General features: G+C 37.0%; 1 protein-coding gene across 5 annotated transcripts in view; it reads left to right on the top strand.

Moving 5' to 3' along the window:
- Nucleotides 1–16,957, top strand: part of RAPGEF4 (Rap guanine nucleotide exchange factor 4) — a 161,010-nt gene that overhangs the window by 30,885 nt on the left and 113,168 nt on the right. The window contains exon 1 of one of the 5 annotated variants that reach the window (XM_074873205.1): nucleotides 824–963. The exons of the other annotated variants lie outside the window; for them this stretch is intronic. The gene's annotated coding sequence lies outside the window, so the exon portion shown is untranslated. Of the gene's footprint in view, nucleotides 1–823; nucleotides 964–16,957 lie in introns of those variants that run through there. 5 annotated transcript variants of the gene reach the window in all.

Here is a 16,957-nt window from a genome sequence, read left to right as displayed (position 1 = left end):
ATGCTGGTCAAAACAAATAATATTGTCCTGATAACAACAATTACCAGTTAAAGTGGCCTAGTCTTTTCTCTAAAGACTGTATCTGTTGAAGTAGCATCCTGTTTGGGAACATTTGTCAAACTTTTACATTTACTCATCCTTGGAGACTTGTTTTCTATCAATGGCTGCTGTAGCAGATTGGAGATGATGAAATCTCTGGTTAGGTTCTCACACAGATGAACACTGTTCCCTGATGAAGAAACTTTAGGAGGTTATGGGAATCACTGGTGACCTGCCTTTGTGCACTGATTGTTCCTGGCCTTCATCTCTGAGAAGCAGTACCAAACATGAAAAAAGTTTCATCACTGTTACATCACTGAAGACTTCCATGGCGCTCTATGAATCTGTAGGAAGAGGTACTCTTTGTGTTGATAAGAACTTGCTTTCCCTCTTCAGCATCAATGAGTGAGTGTGGTGCTAGCTGCCTTGCCCAAAAAACTGTTTCAAAGCACAAAGGAAAATACATCCAAAAATAAACATGAAAGCAGAAGGGCTGCACACAAGGAGCTCTGGTCATGCACATCCTGTTGGGTCATTGGCTTGCTCCACCCCTAATAGTCGGATTCTTTTAAACAGAGTAGGAGTGAAACGAATGTATTTGAGCAGTGTTATCATTACAGAAGTTCTCTGTAGTTCATCCTCAAGCTTTGTCCTTTCATGCAGTTGCAAACTGATTCAAACCCAGACAGGAAGGGAGTGAATCTGCTGAGAGGTGACTTATTTTTAGAGGTCTTTCCTACCACAGTGAATTACTCAGTCTTCCTTGGATAACACACAAATAACCAATTTCCTTTTGTGTGGAATAAGATTATGTTAGAAGTTACTGAACATGCCTTGAGAAACATTTGATCTTGAGTAAATGAAGAACAGCTATTACTTCAGTATGCAGTAACTTTGGAGAGAGGGAGTCTTGGCCCCTATAAGGTCAGAATGAATATTTTAATTCTTTTTTATTCCTATTCAGCAGCACTTACACTTCTTGTAGTCTGATAAACAGCAGCGTAACTTGCTTCCTGCTTTTGCCCATCTGATGGTAATTCAGTAGCCCTCAGCAGACTTCACTGCTCTGAAATTATAGCTTTGGGAGAAGCAGCTTTTTAACCGTCTTTGTTTTCTGAACACTGTGAATGTTAGTTTTTAATGAGCTAGTTTAAAAACAGATCCTCTGTCAGAACAGAAGAAATTTTACATACCGTTTCAGTGGAGTGCTGCGTAGGAAATATATGTATGAAGTGACGTGCTGGTTTAAATGTTGTAGCACTGTTCAGTGAGATTTCTGAATAAGGCTTAAGTGCATCAGAATTAAGACCACAGCTCTCAGTGCATTTGCGTGTAATATCGGTTTGTCTTTTTAAGGTATATCTGATCATATCCCTTATATCAAGGTATAATATAATCATATGCCTCATTTTATGTGTCAGGATTATGGCAGTAGGAATTACAAAGGCACTGTAAAAATACATTAATGAAAATGAACATCTGAGGATTTTCATTTGTTTGTTTGACCATGCTGTAAGTACATTCTTTATCAAGCTGTGTTACTGAATCTCGTATAGGTGTTTTGCAGTGTAGTGCAGCAGGCAGCATTGCAGAGAGGCAGCCTTTTCCTTGTCTTAGGCAACAAGAAAATATATATTATACTGTTACTTGAGAATGTGCTTGCTTCTTTCTCTGGTAGGATCCTGAATACTTCAACATATTTAAGGCGTATGCAGAATCTCATGTAAATGTCAGTACTTTCTAATGCACCTTTTCACCAATGAGTATTCCATACCAGAAATTCTTTCCAGTTCATTTGAGAGATTAAATTTGATCTGAGAAATGAAATATTGGGAGGGGTGAATCAAACAAAAAAATCAGGTTCATGTCCAGCCCCTAAACTATCAGCTTGATTTACGGTATACTACTCTGCTGGTTTCTTGCCCAGTCATCAATTGCAGAAGTCTTTGCTCCAATTTACTGATTTCCCATAGGCAAACATAGTAGAGGTATAAAACTATAGTTAATAAAATATAGAATATTTAGCTTTGCAGGATGGGTGATCATGTGATTTAAAATAGTGTAGTGCTTGGAGGCCTACGAAAGTATAAAAAGGTGGTCATGGAAGATTCAGCTGACTTTACCCACTTCATGTCACACTCTCTATTGACTACTCAAACTCTGCCTTGATGATTTGTCTCTCTAATGGGGTTTTATTTGAGAAATGTAAAGGTGATCAAATTGTAGTAACCTGCATTTGCAATGTAGGTGGAGTTCTGTGTTCACCAACCTCTCAAATAGCCATCTTCTCAGAATAGGGGAGAATTATTCCGTCTTATCAGATACAGAATACAACACAGAAGGAAGTCATGGAAGGACCCAAATGTGTGGAATCTGTTGCCTTATGCTGTCTGCAAATCTTCAGCTGATGACCAATTCAATTTTGTATGCAAAGAAACAGAGCTAGTGTGAGAGACACTGAAAAATGAAGTGATGATAGGCAAGCAGGAGATTTTTTTCCTAGAGTAACACATGGAAGGAGGAGGAATATAAAAAGCCCTCCTCCCCTCCCCAGCTCTAGAATATGACAGTAAACACAGATTTGGCAAGATGTGAGTAGAGCTTTGAAAATAGCGAACATCCCACCTTCATACCTTCTGTGTTAATACTGATAAAGCATGCAAGTGAGTAGCAGGGAAAAGTTCCAAAATTGTTATTATACCAAGAAGTGCCAGATTGCAGTCCTGGTTTTGCTGGTGTGAATTGAGCATATTTCAAATGAATACAGTACAATTGCTTTGTTACACATGGAGCTAAATGGGAGCAGAGTCTGGCCTTTAGTGCTGCTGTTATGTTGGTTTTGACCATCCTTGTAATATGTTTTTAGGGTTTTTTTCTCTTGTTTTGCTTTGTCAAACATTTCTAATTTTAGCGAGCGATGCTTTGTCTGGTAGAGCAGATTTAAACAAGTATGGAATGGCATTCTATCCTCAGTAGCCAAACTTACATCAGAACAAGCCATGTTTGTCAGCATAGCAACACAGTGACTGCTGCTTTGATTTGTGTGTATTAATCATTTCATGTTTTAAAAAATGCTGCAGATTTTGTGAACATTGTTTATGACAGTGTATCTCCTAAGGTAACCTGCCTGGCCATTGACGGTGGAGAAACATATCTGGGAACTAGATTTTTCACTTCAGTAACACAGTTTTTCTCTTGGTCTGATATGTACTGATGGAAGAGTTAAGTCTTTTGATAGAGTCTTGCTTTGATGTGTTCTTTGCTAAATAATGGCATTATGACTGAAAAGTTCATAATCAGTAATTGTCCATGCTAGTAAAGATAATTTGCTGTGCCATTATGTATGATGTTCAATATTGTCAATAAGGCACAATTTCTGCAGAAGAACAAGGGATCCAGTTAGTTTTAACTCTGTGTTTCCCTTTCTTTGTTGTTATCCTTGGTTTAAGGTGACAGACACAGGCATTTCAGACACCCCTTAAGGGACTGAAAAGATTGAAAAATAACAAGCTGATTGCAAAGGCCTGATCCTTCCTCATGTCTCTCTGCAACAAACTTTCCTGGTGCATGTTCTTTTATATCATCCCTATAGTCAGTTTGCACCTCAGTCTCCCAGTTTATTCTGAATCTATTTCAATAGCAACATTTTGTGACTGTGTCACTGATCACCATGCAGGGGTAGAATAAGGCTTTGCAGACCTGACTTCTCGTAAACCGTATCAGCATGTCATTTCTCTTAGGTGCAATTCTGTATCACTGTAGCAATGCCCATCAGCATGAAGCCCCTGTTGAATCCTATTATACCAGACACTGTGCAAAAATATATTGTCATTCCTATTTACAGCCTTTGTAAATGTTTATATGTTTATTAGCACTTCAAAGAGTCTTAAATTATATTGCAGAAAGCTTGACTTATTTGAGGTTCCTCTTGGATAAAAAGAAATAGAAACATCCATCAGGCATGTCAGTCTCCATGTTAAGTAATGCCTTTATTGGTTTTCTCATATTTTATCATGGCTAGAGGTAAAGTTGAAAAATATGAATTCATCTGATTTTCAAGAAAAGAAATTATTTTGATTAATTCCTAAAATATTTAAATTACAGAAGAACATCTGACAAACTGAAATGTATACACTTAAAGTCTGCAGATGTTTTTGAGGCTGCTATTTTTCTTTGAAGCTTTACTGCCAAACTTGCACTTTCTATAACCAGCTTTTTTATTAGCAAAGAAAGTGCTTTTCATCCTCAGCAGATTGTATTATTAAATGTGGTATCTCTAAGCATGATGTGCTAAATGGCAAAAACATATATTGCAAAACACAACTGGGAGCCTATGAATCTTATTTCAGGGAGCAAACTTTTGGTCTTTCATTATGTCTTTCAGAAGAATCATAAGTTTTTTTTAAGCTTATGAAATAGTTTCTGGCGTTTTTCTCATACATACATTTTTAACTATCAAATACATGTCTCATTTTCATCTGTCACAGAGAAAAATGTGTAACACAGAATTATGTCTTTGTAGATATGTGTGTGTATATAATCTGCTGTCTATCTAATATGTATTGTGTGTATATACTACTACATTAAATTCATATTTGCCTTGTCAAACTTGCATGTCAGATTGCCTGGAGCTTTGGTTCTAACTGCATTTGTGGTTAGCAGTGTTCTTTCCTGCCTTAGAATGGATACCAAAGTGAGCAACTGCATAAGGCTTTGCTTATACTTGGAAACTTTTGGATTTGACACAGACCTTCTGTTCCTTACTCAACTGTGGTGTCTTATGTGGATGAGATTTTTGTGGAGATTGACCCTTTCTGATCTTCTGATCTATCATCTCAGTCCTTGGTTTCTTTTCAGATGAGTTGTGCTTTCTCTTCCTTGCACAAAAGGTTAATCTATTATTACTGGTTCCTCCAGGTTCTTGAGAAAAATAGTAAGCCTGTAGAAGCTTCCTTTTAGCAATGAGTTTTTGTTGCTTTAGAGCAATGGATATGGTTGTGCATTCCTTCAAGGTATTCCTGTAGAATGCGTGCTTGCATGCTGCATTTGAATGCATGCTTTCTGCTTGTACTATACAATGGGTCAGGCAAATAATGTGATACCATTTATTAGATCAATGGATATGTTTTAATATTGACATTTTAAAAATCCATTAGCTTAAACCTGCTGGCATTAAAACAAATTGGAGATCTTTGACAAGAAGATCTGTGGCAGTGGAAGATCTTATGCAGATTAACACAAGCCAAAAGCAAGGCTATTGTATTATATTGCATATTATTATTTTTTATTCTGACAGTCTTGTTTAGTTTGTAAAATATTTTGTAAAAATATAGTAAAAGTGTTCACTTTCATGTAGCAAGAAAAATGAAACCTGCAAGTCCTATTTAGTGGAATGTAAATTTCTGCTTCCTTAAAGAAACACTCCGTTGAATGAGCATTCAACACCTTAAAACTCAGAACAAGCTAAACCCCAGACATTACCAATTTATTAGGTATATGGAATAATAAATGGGCTCAAAAAGAGAGGGCCCTGTGCTTGCCTTAGATAGTACAGTTCTGATAGATATCTCTTCCTGGTCATAATCAGAGCTGTAAGGTTCAGTGTTTGCCCTTTCCCTTAGACTAGTTTCTCCCCTCTTTGGTGAAACCCTACCTTACCGAAGTCAATGAGCATTGCGGGATTTCAACCCAGGTAATTACTAATTGCTTCCTTCTCCTTGTATAATATGCAGCACAGGCTGTTGGCAGTAGGTTTAAATTCTCTTTATCCTCTTCCCTTCTGTAACAGTTTCTATCCACTGATATAGCTGATGTGATGTGAGAGCACGAGACTGGAATCACTCAAATGATTTTGTGGCTTAGTAGTTCAGGGGCGCTTAACAAAATGGTCAACCCAATACTAGGCATGAAGATATAAAAGACTAAGAACTGTGTATGGAATATCTCTCCTGTGGCAGAGAACAAGAATTACAGGGCCCAGCTTGTCATCTGTGCTGATTATGGCCAAACCCAGATATCAAGAGAAAGATTTAAAAAACCCCAAATAATCCATGTGCTTGTTATTTAATCAATCCTTGTTTCAGTCTGAGCAGTGGAATTCCAATACTTACAGTTCTCAGAGTTATTGAGTGTTGCTCTAATTCCATCAGATTCCTAGGAATCTGTTCACCAGCAATGTGAAAATATTAGGCCTGAAAGATGCTCTGAGGGGCCTGCAGGCCCTCTGAAGTGCTTAAATCTCAAGGGGATTTATGGAATAACCTGTTCATGGATTTTTAAAATTTATTTTGGTGAATGGTCGTTTATGCCACAAATATTCAAGAACAGCACATAATAAGACATGGTGGCCTTCTAAGGCATATACTTCCTGTATTTTTATACTCTGTAATGAAGTGGATGTTCAAAAGTTTTTCTCTAATACTTCTGTTACAGGCTGTTGTTGAAATCCATGGTTTATCAGAATTTGTTTCATACCATCAGTCCGATGTGATGCTTAAGTCTCAGTTTCTTTATCCTTTATCTCATGCCTTAGATAAGACCATTAGTGTGTATTTCCTCTGAACTCTGCTTAAATAGTTCCTCAGTTAAATCTCAAATGAAGAAGTTAAAAGAAAACTGAAACTCACAAATAAAAGTTTACACACTATCTTCTGACTGAACTTTACTTCTGTTCATTTTAGATTATGTTGATAAAATACTCTTATCTTTCTAGATGCCGTACTTGGCTCTAAACCAGGCTTGTATACCATTTGTTTGAGGGTGATAAATAATCAGCATTTAAAATTAAACCTTGCCTGCATTTAGTACTTCCTGATATAATTCAGTTTGCTTACATTTTAACCTCTGATGGTTTCTTGAATAATTTCTATTTAATATTACATTCTACCTCTCTCTTGACCTTTGGAAAAAATCTTTTCTGACTACTAGTGCAAACCATTTTCTTGGAGTGTTAACCACTTCATTTTCCAAAATAGACAGACTTTATTCTGTTAATTTCCACAAAACCCGATCCAGACATTCCTGAATACAGGTCAGTGGAAAGAGATATAATAGCATCCTTTTGTTTTAGCATAATAAAAATATGCATTACAATATCATTTTTGTATGACTTGGTCGTTGAGAAACTGAGTCCTTCAAAGAAATCATGCTCTTCTGAAAGGACTGAGTTATAAGGGAGCTTGTTTGAGTTACTTAGGCTTTTATGCTTAATTCTCTCTGGGGATAATGCTGGAGACTCTCAGTACAATTAAGGAAAGATTAAAAGCTCAGTACAGGCTTATTTTCTCTCTTCTTTCTTTCTGCCAATACCCTTCAAGCCCGTGTCCTCTCTAGAAGCATGAAACATTTTTCAAAGGCCTTTTTTCTTTCTGCCATCATTCTCAGGCAGTTTTCTGGTATGCGTCTCTTACACAGATTTATGAATATGATTTCTCTTTCTGCATTTGTCGCTTTTGTTCCTGCTAGCGTTTAGTGCTGGTTTTGTTGATCTCAGGTTAAGAGTTCATTGGGTATTTCTTCATAGGTTTATCTGGGACATTTAGATCCTATTTGATAACCAGGGATCACCAAGCAGTAATGAAATAATTCTTGCACTGTTGAAGTTTGTGAGAATTATGCCATCACTTGGTATTTCTTAGTACATTGGATCTGCAGAGCTAAAGGAGTGAAATGTAGTAAAAGTGTAGACAATTAAGCAAATATGTCTGAATATACTGATGGAGTAGCAGATTTGATTACTGAGAAGGTACCCATTTTACATGACACTGTATTAAAGAATGCTTTATCACTTCAATCTGAGCATGTAATAGCTGGGGCTTTTACTTGTGCTGTTGCTGTGGTATGGTTTAAAGATTATATGCTTTGAGATTACAACAGAAATTCACATGAAAACTCTCATCTTTGCAGGTTGTTTCTGTCTGATGTATTTACATACACCTGCTGTATGGAGTTGCCTTATAGAGGGTGTTGCTTCCATTTGATCTCATATGCAAAATGTACTTTGTGTAATTTTATTCTGAGATGCAGACTTTTCCTGTTGTAACAACAGAATGTGGATTTTTCTACCTTTTAACCTTTCTGAAGAATTACTTGATAGGACTTCAGAAAATGATGCATACTACCAGTCAGCCCACAAGTATTGATATTGTTGATATTGATTGTTGTCATCTTTGTACTCTAAAATTATGTAAAGGTGCGAGACAGGAAATCCTGAAAATGCTTCAAGCACTAGCAATGGTAGGAATACAGATTTTACTACCATAAGAATTCTGTAAGGGATTGATTTTACATGGGCATCTGTACTGTTAATCCAAGTATCATTACAGAATGGTAGGTGAGTTATCTTTCCTGGTATCCATTTAACTGGACAATGTCTTTGGATAAGAACTGAGTTAATCTGTATTGAATAAAATGTAATGAATGGTTGTGATATCCAGAAGCAGACCATGAGTTACATTTTCCCTCTTTATTTAACAAAATAATTCATACTACTAGTATGAATTTTATGCTTTTTAATGTGTGAGAAAACAATAGACCCACAAAAAGCAACCCTTGTGATGCTGTTCTGTTGCAAGTAGTTTTTGCAGGGAGATGGAGAGGTACTCTGTATCTGCCTCCTCCCCTGAGGAAGAACAATGGCAAAGCTCATCCTTTGTGGTATATGTAAAAATAATATCAAATGTCTAGAAAGAAGTAGATTCTTGACTGTGATAGACTATTTATTCTATCTTGTGCCCAGCTAATGCAAAGCTTTAGCATGTTTCTTCTGTCCTTGCTAATTAACATATACCTTTACTGCTAAAACTTTCTCTTCTTTATTTCAGCCTACATATGCCTATCTTCAATTATCTGATAATGCTGTTGCCACATGTACAAATGAAAATTATTAATTTAGTATGCTAAAGAGCTTTATACAGAAGGAAAAAGCAACTCTTCCTTTGAAAGCTGTTAAAGTAATAATGAATGCTATCTTTATATGACCTGTGTTCTTTTTAAACGGACATTTTGAATGGCTTGCTTTGTGTGAGTAGAATTTGCTATAAAAGATGCCCATGTGACTGTCCCCAAAGTCAGATTGCTCAGCGTGATGAAAATAGAGACATATATGAAAGTTTTGATACTATAGAAAAGAAAATCTCTTAATGTTGCTACTTTAATTTTCAAACTGTAAGCAGGGCATGTGTTGCATTACTGGTCATGGACATGCTGCCTTCTGTAGTGGGACCTTTATCTTGCCATTCTACTGCCACAGCAGTGCTCATCTATTTGCACTGGGCATTAATCACAAACTGCTGCATAAGAGAAGTGGGGGAAAGATATTCTTATTTTGTTAGATACTCTGCATGGTGAGAGCGCAGCAGCATGGATTATGTATTTGGAATCTTAAAACAAGATGGTGGAGTTCCATTAAGTTGTGTTTACTGATGTTAACATTATGTAGAAAGTCATCATATTCTTAAACCAAACCTGTCCAATTACACTAATTTCATTGCAATAATGGACAGTAGAATTTGCTGTGCCTGTGGCAAAAGGCTCCACATACTGTGTTTTCTGTCTCTTGCTGTGACCAATACCTGCTATTTCAGAGAAGCTTGTAGAAGAGCCCTTGATGGACTGTTTGTATTGTAAAAATGGATTGTAACAGCATAGTGTACTGCATAATAAAAACCTATCATGCTTCCTTCTCCTCTGCTGTCAAGAGTAGGACTGGTTCTGTCCCTTCTTTTGGAACTAAAATTATGTCTTTATTTAATGAGATATTTATTTCCATTTCTCTCATTCCATTCACTCTCTCCATCTCCCCTCTGGAGAGCTATTGGTCTGTATTGTATGCTCTCCAAAGTTTTGCCTTTGCACATTTTAAGTACCCATGCCAAATCGCTTGTCAATGGGTGCTGCTTTTGGAGAAACATTCCACAGCCAAGTGTATCACATGCTATTGACAAATTTAGTCTGTTTTCCCCTTCAAAATATGTTGTCAGAGTTCATTCTTTGTTTCTTGTCTGTACTGCTTTCATGCCCCTTGGATGATTTCTCTGTCCTCAGTGTTTATATCCTTCACTGTTTGCACACTGTGGTCATGTCTATGTTTTGTCATAACTTGAAAAAAAAAATAATCACATAACTGTTCTTAATTTTCCTGAAATCCCATCATGCTTCTTCGTATGACTTCTCTGGAACATGAAATTATATGACCCTGTCTTTTATGTATATCTGGAACATACCTAATCCAATGTTTACTATCAGTTTTACATGCCAGAATTTGATAATTGTTGAGATAACAGCATTTTGCTATTGTATTAAGAAAGATTATCACTGTAGTTAAACTTACATAAATATCTATACAGAGCTAGAAATGATGGCAGTGGGAGGTGTGCTGTATACTCCCAGTTATGTTCAGGATTATAGCTTCCTAGACTAGCTCTATGTAAATGATGTCTCCATTGAATTTTTCCAAATGGATCTTTTTCTCAGCATTGCTAATTCCCTAGAGTCTTATGTATTATATTTATTTTTTGTCCAGTGTTTTTATCTTCTCCTTCTCTAGTGTTTTCATAATGTTATCAAGTTGTTTATCATCCCTTTGAGATTATGAATAAAAAAAACCAAAATCAGAACCCACCCCTTTAGTACTCTTTTAGACACCTTTTTATGTATTGCCATGTTTCATTATCTTTTGTTTGCAGTCATTTAGCCAATTATTAATTTGCATGACAGTGCCTCTACCCAAGGCATTTTCAGATTTTTTTAAGGTGAGCTATGAGTATTAAATATTTTATTGATATCCAAATATGTGACAGCTACTGCATTCCTTTCTTCCACTACTTTAGTGATTAAAAGAAAAAACCAACAGCAACCCACATGTAAAGCCTTCAACTTTGGTTAAATCACTTTAGCTGCTTTACAGATTTGTTTCTGCTAACTATGAGTGTGGGCTCTCTGATCTAACTGTAGTAATGTTTACTGCTCAACTCTTGAAAAGTAATTTCCAGGTGTTTTTGGCTTCATGTTAATTGTAAGGTACCTTAGCACATGGTGCTAGATACAGCCTAGTCTGAACTAAAGTGGTTAGTGGTGGTGTAAATTACGCCATCCATGTGCACTGGGTGAAAAATAGTGGAAAATTACTGCAGTTCTGGTATTGTAAAGGTTTACAGAATAAATGGTGAAAATTCACTCTCAAATGAAAGAAGAAAAAGTGCATTAGAGAATAAAGTATTGACAAGACTATACAATGCCAATTCTTTTTCTCTCTTACTCACCTGTTTTCATTCCTCTCCTGATTTATACCTAGCTGTCCCAGGGCAAAATTCACCACAGCATAAACTGGTGCAACCTGCATTCCATTATTCTTTGGCACATCTGCTAACGTTTAAATTAAGGTTTTTATTGGCACTGCCTCACAATGACCTCTTATCATGACTATTGTTCTGCTACATTTGCCCCTCTACCAATATCTACATCATTAAATAAATCAAAAACATAAAGTCTGAATGATCTCTTGTCTCAGTGAATACTGTTGGTTACTCTCTAATATGATAAAGTATTTATTTCCACATGTTGCAGATGTGTTCTGGTATTTGTGGAGTATCCCTTTGTGCCCATGTTGCAAGAAAGCATGGAAGAAGGAGAGACCCCAAGCTCACCTCCAACTTCACCTTTTTGCTTCATGTCACGTTTTGTTCTCCAATCAAAAATTGCCTGGCTAACTGTTAGCAGCAGCTAATCAAGGTCAGGAAGACAAAGCAGAAATTCAATAATTATACACTGTATTTTACAGAAGCTGCAACATTCAGAGTATGCACAGTTGGTTTCAATGACTAGCAGAAATTATTTCCAATCTCCTTCTATGCAGGATTTCTGTAAATATTCAAATGAAAGTATCCTAAGCAACTTCATTCTGTTTTCAGAATGAAATTGCTCATCAGAAGTTTGATTATTAATATTATGCTCATCCCTCTGACACGACTGAAACAAGTAATTCTTGTTTCTGTGCCCGCTCAACAAACCTGATGCTCTTTGGCTGCCTGACGATTACTTATTTATGTTCTCACAGTGCCTTTGATTTCCAAAATGCAGTAATGTTAACCATAGCTCATTTTCCAAGAACTTTTTAGTACCAGGTCCGTCTCCTTTTTGGACTCTTGGCTTTTTACTAGTGCATGATTGTCTTTACTTTTTGCAGCACACTTCTTTGAGAAAACTGCCTTATACTAGTCTTACTGATTGAGATTAGAGGGTGGTGCTAGGAACCAGAAACTTATAAAAGCTTTTCTGCACAGAAAAGTGAAAAAAAAAAATGCACTAAGTATCATGAGTTCTTGTAATCAAATCCAGGCTTGTTAAAAACAAAGAAAAATGTGAAAAGAATCCCCCACTGAAAAGAATCAGTGTACTTAGCATGTCTAGATTTACTTAATCCAAACTTAGTTGTAGGTGGAGAAAGTTATAATACCTAATGAACAACTCATGATGATCTCTGAGTAAGAAACCTGTCTCATGTGCACTGTATGTAATGTTACCTCTTTACCTAGGATAGCTGTCTACATTTGCCGAAACAATTTTTCCCTCTTCTCTTCACCCAAGTCGGGTTTTGACCTTCTCTAGTATTTTTTCTAAGTGTGGTCTAAAATGTGTCTTACAATGGCCTTTACATATGGGCTTTCTGAAGCTTGACATCTTTTGTGAGGCTGTATCCGTCCATTGGGCAGGTGCACCGTTCTCAATTGAGGAAGCTATTTCATCTGGCTGGGTTTGAAGGCTTTAAAGCTAAGTTTATCTCTCTTGGTTATTAAACATACATTTAATGATAGATGCAGCATGCCAAAGATTCTTTAAGGGAAAGCAAGCAATAAAACACTTATAATGTTACGTTGCCATGCAGTAAGACAGTTTATAACTGTCATCCTTTATTTCTTCTTCAACCTGTAGTCTGATATGATGTGGGAAGTGGAAGAGGACATTTCACAACACTGACACTAAAATGCAAGCAGACATATAGGGACATTTTGAGAAAAGTGAGAAATTCAACTTCCTTGTAACACTGTTGTTCTAAGGAAGAACATGAGGCTGATTGTTAGCCATTCGGAAGGATAAGATTTAGGCTTGTGCTTTCTCTCTATTCAGCTTTTTCCAGTGATTCTCAGTACCGTGTTGTTTGGCAAGTGGGTTCTGTAGCCTGTGGGACAGCATATAATCTCTTCTATTTTGTTCTTAGTTGATCCTTGCTGCTTATGTAGCCCATGTTGTGGCCTGTGCAATTTGCAGCTAGTAGATTCCCCTGGTTTTTAGGGATCTCTGTGTGACAAATCCCATCTCAACTTTTATTTTGAAAGAATGTCCCTGTTTTTCTTGGTTTTCCCTGCTCTTTTTCTTGCAGAGAGCCTTGAAATGTAAACTGGGTACCTGGGGTTAAACTGTTCCTACTGATTTATTTTCCCTACACATTATTGATTAGTTGGTCTTCTATTCACTAAAGCCAGGTCTACACCAAAATTTTGCTGGCAGGGTTGGGGGAAAATGTCATAGTGTTAGGTTGGGAAAACAGGGGGTTTGTTAGCCTAATGGGGGACAGGTGTAAGAAATAGTTGCAAAAGAGCTTTTGCTGGCATAAATTGTATTATCCCTAGGATAATTTGCTGACTGAGGTTAAAATGTAGGGCAAGCTCCGAGTTGGCCTTTTGAAACTTGTAGTATATTCCCTTATTTTTTCCATGTCATGGCAGTGCTCCATGGGAGGAAGCTCTTCACTGATTAGTAAATTCCTGTGTTCTTACCCATGGAAAGCCTAAGATGTGCCAGCTCTGTTATACAGCTATTGTGATTTCTAGCTGCAAAATGACAGGTCATATAAACCTGTCTCATGACCAAAATTGCAAGAAGACATGATTTTCAAGGCATTTAATTTCACCCCCTTGCTTTCTCCGTTTACAAAGTGAGAAGACAGTATACAATGGTTTCTTGAAAGCTTTTTGGTGATTGTTGAATGGCTGAACAAGTATCATGGGCAACACTTGAACACACAGACTCTCAGCTGAAGAGATTGACCTTTACTGTCTTGGGGTCTCAGCACAAGCAGCTAGGTGCCCTTTCTGTGATGGGACTCTTACTGTGGCTTAAAAATTCTGTGCGTTTTTTTTTTGTGTGTGTGTAGTTTTTGCTAGGTTTTAGATGTCTCCCAAAGAATAACCTTATTGATTATTTAAGCTCCAAAATTCTTCCTCCCAGTCTCAATCTAATATTTGACATTTTACAAATTAGTTACTTGCATAAAGAAGCACTCTGATATCTTATCTGTGGTTTTGAGAACCTGCATTTTTTTTACCTGCATGTATTTATTTGGTTGAAATTGAAGTGGGCTTGGAATCAATAATAAATCAGAAATACATCTAAAAGTCTGCTTTTTAAATATTTTTTTTTTCCTGAGCAACACCCTCTTTACAAAACATTGTTTTGTTTATTCCTTTTTTTCCTCAATTAGCTATCTTCCCTTTTAGTAAGTTTTTAATGTGTTTTTTTCATTAGAGAAGTCATGTTTAATTAAAAGTTACTTGCATGTTTTCAATTATAGATGATAATTTGTTTGACTTTACACTCTCAATTGCCTTGAGTAATTTCCTGTAGAAATACATATAATCCATTTGCATGTTTGAAGTATTAGTGTGTCATTTGCATAGCCTATGTGTAACACTTAAGTAAACCACTGGGGTTTAGGAAGGACAGAGATACTTTTTAGTGCCAAGCAGTGATACAATGACTATTCTTTATTCTCCCTGCTGAATAGATATGGAACCAACTTGAGAGAACTGGAAATTATGTTATCAAACCAACATGTTGTTTCAGTAAATAATTGGGAGTTAAGCAAGTGGGCCAGCAGTAATGTTATATTCATATTGTTGCTTGACATAAGTCAGTGCAGATTGATATTGATTCTTACTTCATGGCCTCAAGCAGAAAAATACATATTAACACATCCCAGTTGGTATATGTCAGAATTCCATCACAGATAAAGCTGTTGTAGTCTTTATCTGCTGGAGATGAGATGGTAGGAGGTTTAAATTTTATTGCAAAAATCTATTAAAACCACAGTTTGTTTGGTCTACTAAAATAAATTCTGTGGTAAGGCCTTGAGTAGAACATAGTATATGTGGTTCTGCTCACCCACATTTAGAAGAGATGAACTCAAACTGGGATAGGTGCAGAGGACTACCATGGTAAGGGACATGGAGTGTCTATTTTATGTGATAAGACTAAATGAGCACATCTTGGTTATTCTGTTGATGTGAATACTGATAGGGAATATCATTGCTGTGTAAGTATGTAAGACCACTGTTCATGGGAAATAAACTGTTAAAGGACAGTGCTGCTCAGGAGCAGGTGGTTACTAATGCAGCTTGAGTGTACACTAGAAGTTTCTAACTGTCAGAGCACTGAGGTTCCAAAACAAACTTCTAATGGGGGTCTGGGGGCAAAAATGAAGTTGAATTATTTTTTTAGAGTAATTTTCTGTGTGTAGCTGCAATAACAGCTCTAATGCTATTGCTATACCAGATTTCTGTATTTTCCTAGTACAGCAAAGACCTAAGTGAAACTGTGAGGTCCAAATTTTGTTTCAGTTCTTAGCGAAAAATTGTCCTTACAACTGATACTGCCTTTAGAATTGACAGCACTTTTCACTTTTGTTTGCCACATGCATGTCATGCTCCTTTTTGTTGGTGGAAGCCTGTCAGGAAGGTCAGCATCATTCTGTCCCCTCTCTGATGTAGTACCTCTTGAATTCTTTTTTGGTACTGTAGTATGTTTCTCCACAGAGGGAGAGGAGCACTCCTAGCTGGAGCACTGCTAGTGGAGTAGAGCTATTTCTTTAGGACACTGTCCTGGGCAATGAGAGTTGGGAATTTGAATCTCATTCCCCAGTGAAGGCAACTGAAGGTAGAGTTACTGCTCTTTGGGTGAGTCCAGTCCTGAGGAGGATTCAAAGCTAGAAGGAAACGCAGCACCCCACCTCCATCTTTCTTGAAATAGAGACCTTCAGTTCTTTGAATGTGTGGTGGTAGGCACCTATCATCCAGAGGGACTGCTCAAATTCAAAGTCATAAGATGCTTACTCAGCATTTGCAAGGAGCTGCCTGAGGGCTGGGAGGGCATGAGGTTGAAGTTGCATCAGCTCCTCAGTGTTTTCCTTCAGCCAGCTGCTGGCAGCTCAGCATTTGGGATGCTTTGGAACTTTTTTTCCAGGTACCTTTCCTCAGGAGATTCTCATTCTGGCTTGTGATTGCCCTTCTGCAGTCACCTGTTTCATTCCTTATCATCAACACACAAAAAGAGGAGGAAAGTTGGGGAAGCCTGAAGAAGTCATGTGCAGTCCCACACCTAGATCTAAAACTGCCTTTGTAACAATTCTGTTCTGATGAGCATGCTTAGGTCTTTGTTAAATTCTGTTCCCACGGTTGCTGTGCTCCTGTGGCAGGTGTAAAAGTACATGTAAAATCCAGAAAACACTTTGAAATGGATGTTGCCACATTTTGCCAGAGTAGACTTTCACATCAGAGCAAAAATAGCCCCTCTTTGTTTTAGGGTTTATTATAAACTAATGAGTTAATTCTATTCCTTCTTTCTTTCCTGGTTTCCTCTTTAGGGTAAGACACTCCATGTAATGTTTTTCTAAAATGAATGGTGATAATAGACAGAGAATAGGTCTTTATGAATGGCTGAAATTTTTCTGCTATTCAAATATTGTTAATGTTTAAATGGCACATATTTCTTGTTTAATATTCAGATATTGCATTTGTTTCTTAAAAACAGGGAGGGGTGCTTATCTTCTGTGATCAGAAAGAGTAGCAGCTAGGAACAGCAGTGTTGTGAATCATTTTGACAGGGAGCAAACTTGTCAGAGTATTCACATTTTCAAGACTAGATG

Source organism: Strix uralensis, chromosome 6 (assembly GCF_047716275.1).
Source record: "Strix uralensis isolate ZFMK-TIS-50842 chromosome 6, bStrUra1, whole genome shotgun sequence".
NCBI classification, from domain to species: domain Eukaryota; kingdom Metazoa; phylum Chordata; class Aves; order Strigiformes; family Strigidae; genus Strix; species Strix uralensis.
The sequence above is the reverse complement of the archived record's forward strand: the minus strand, read 5'-3'. Positions and strand labels throughout refer to the sequence as shown.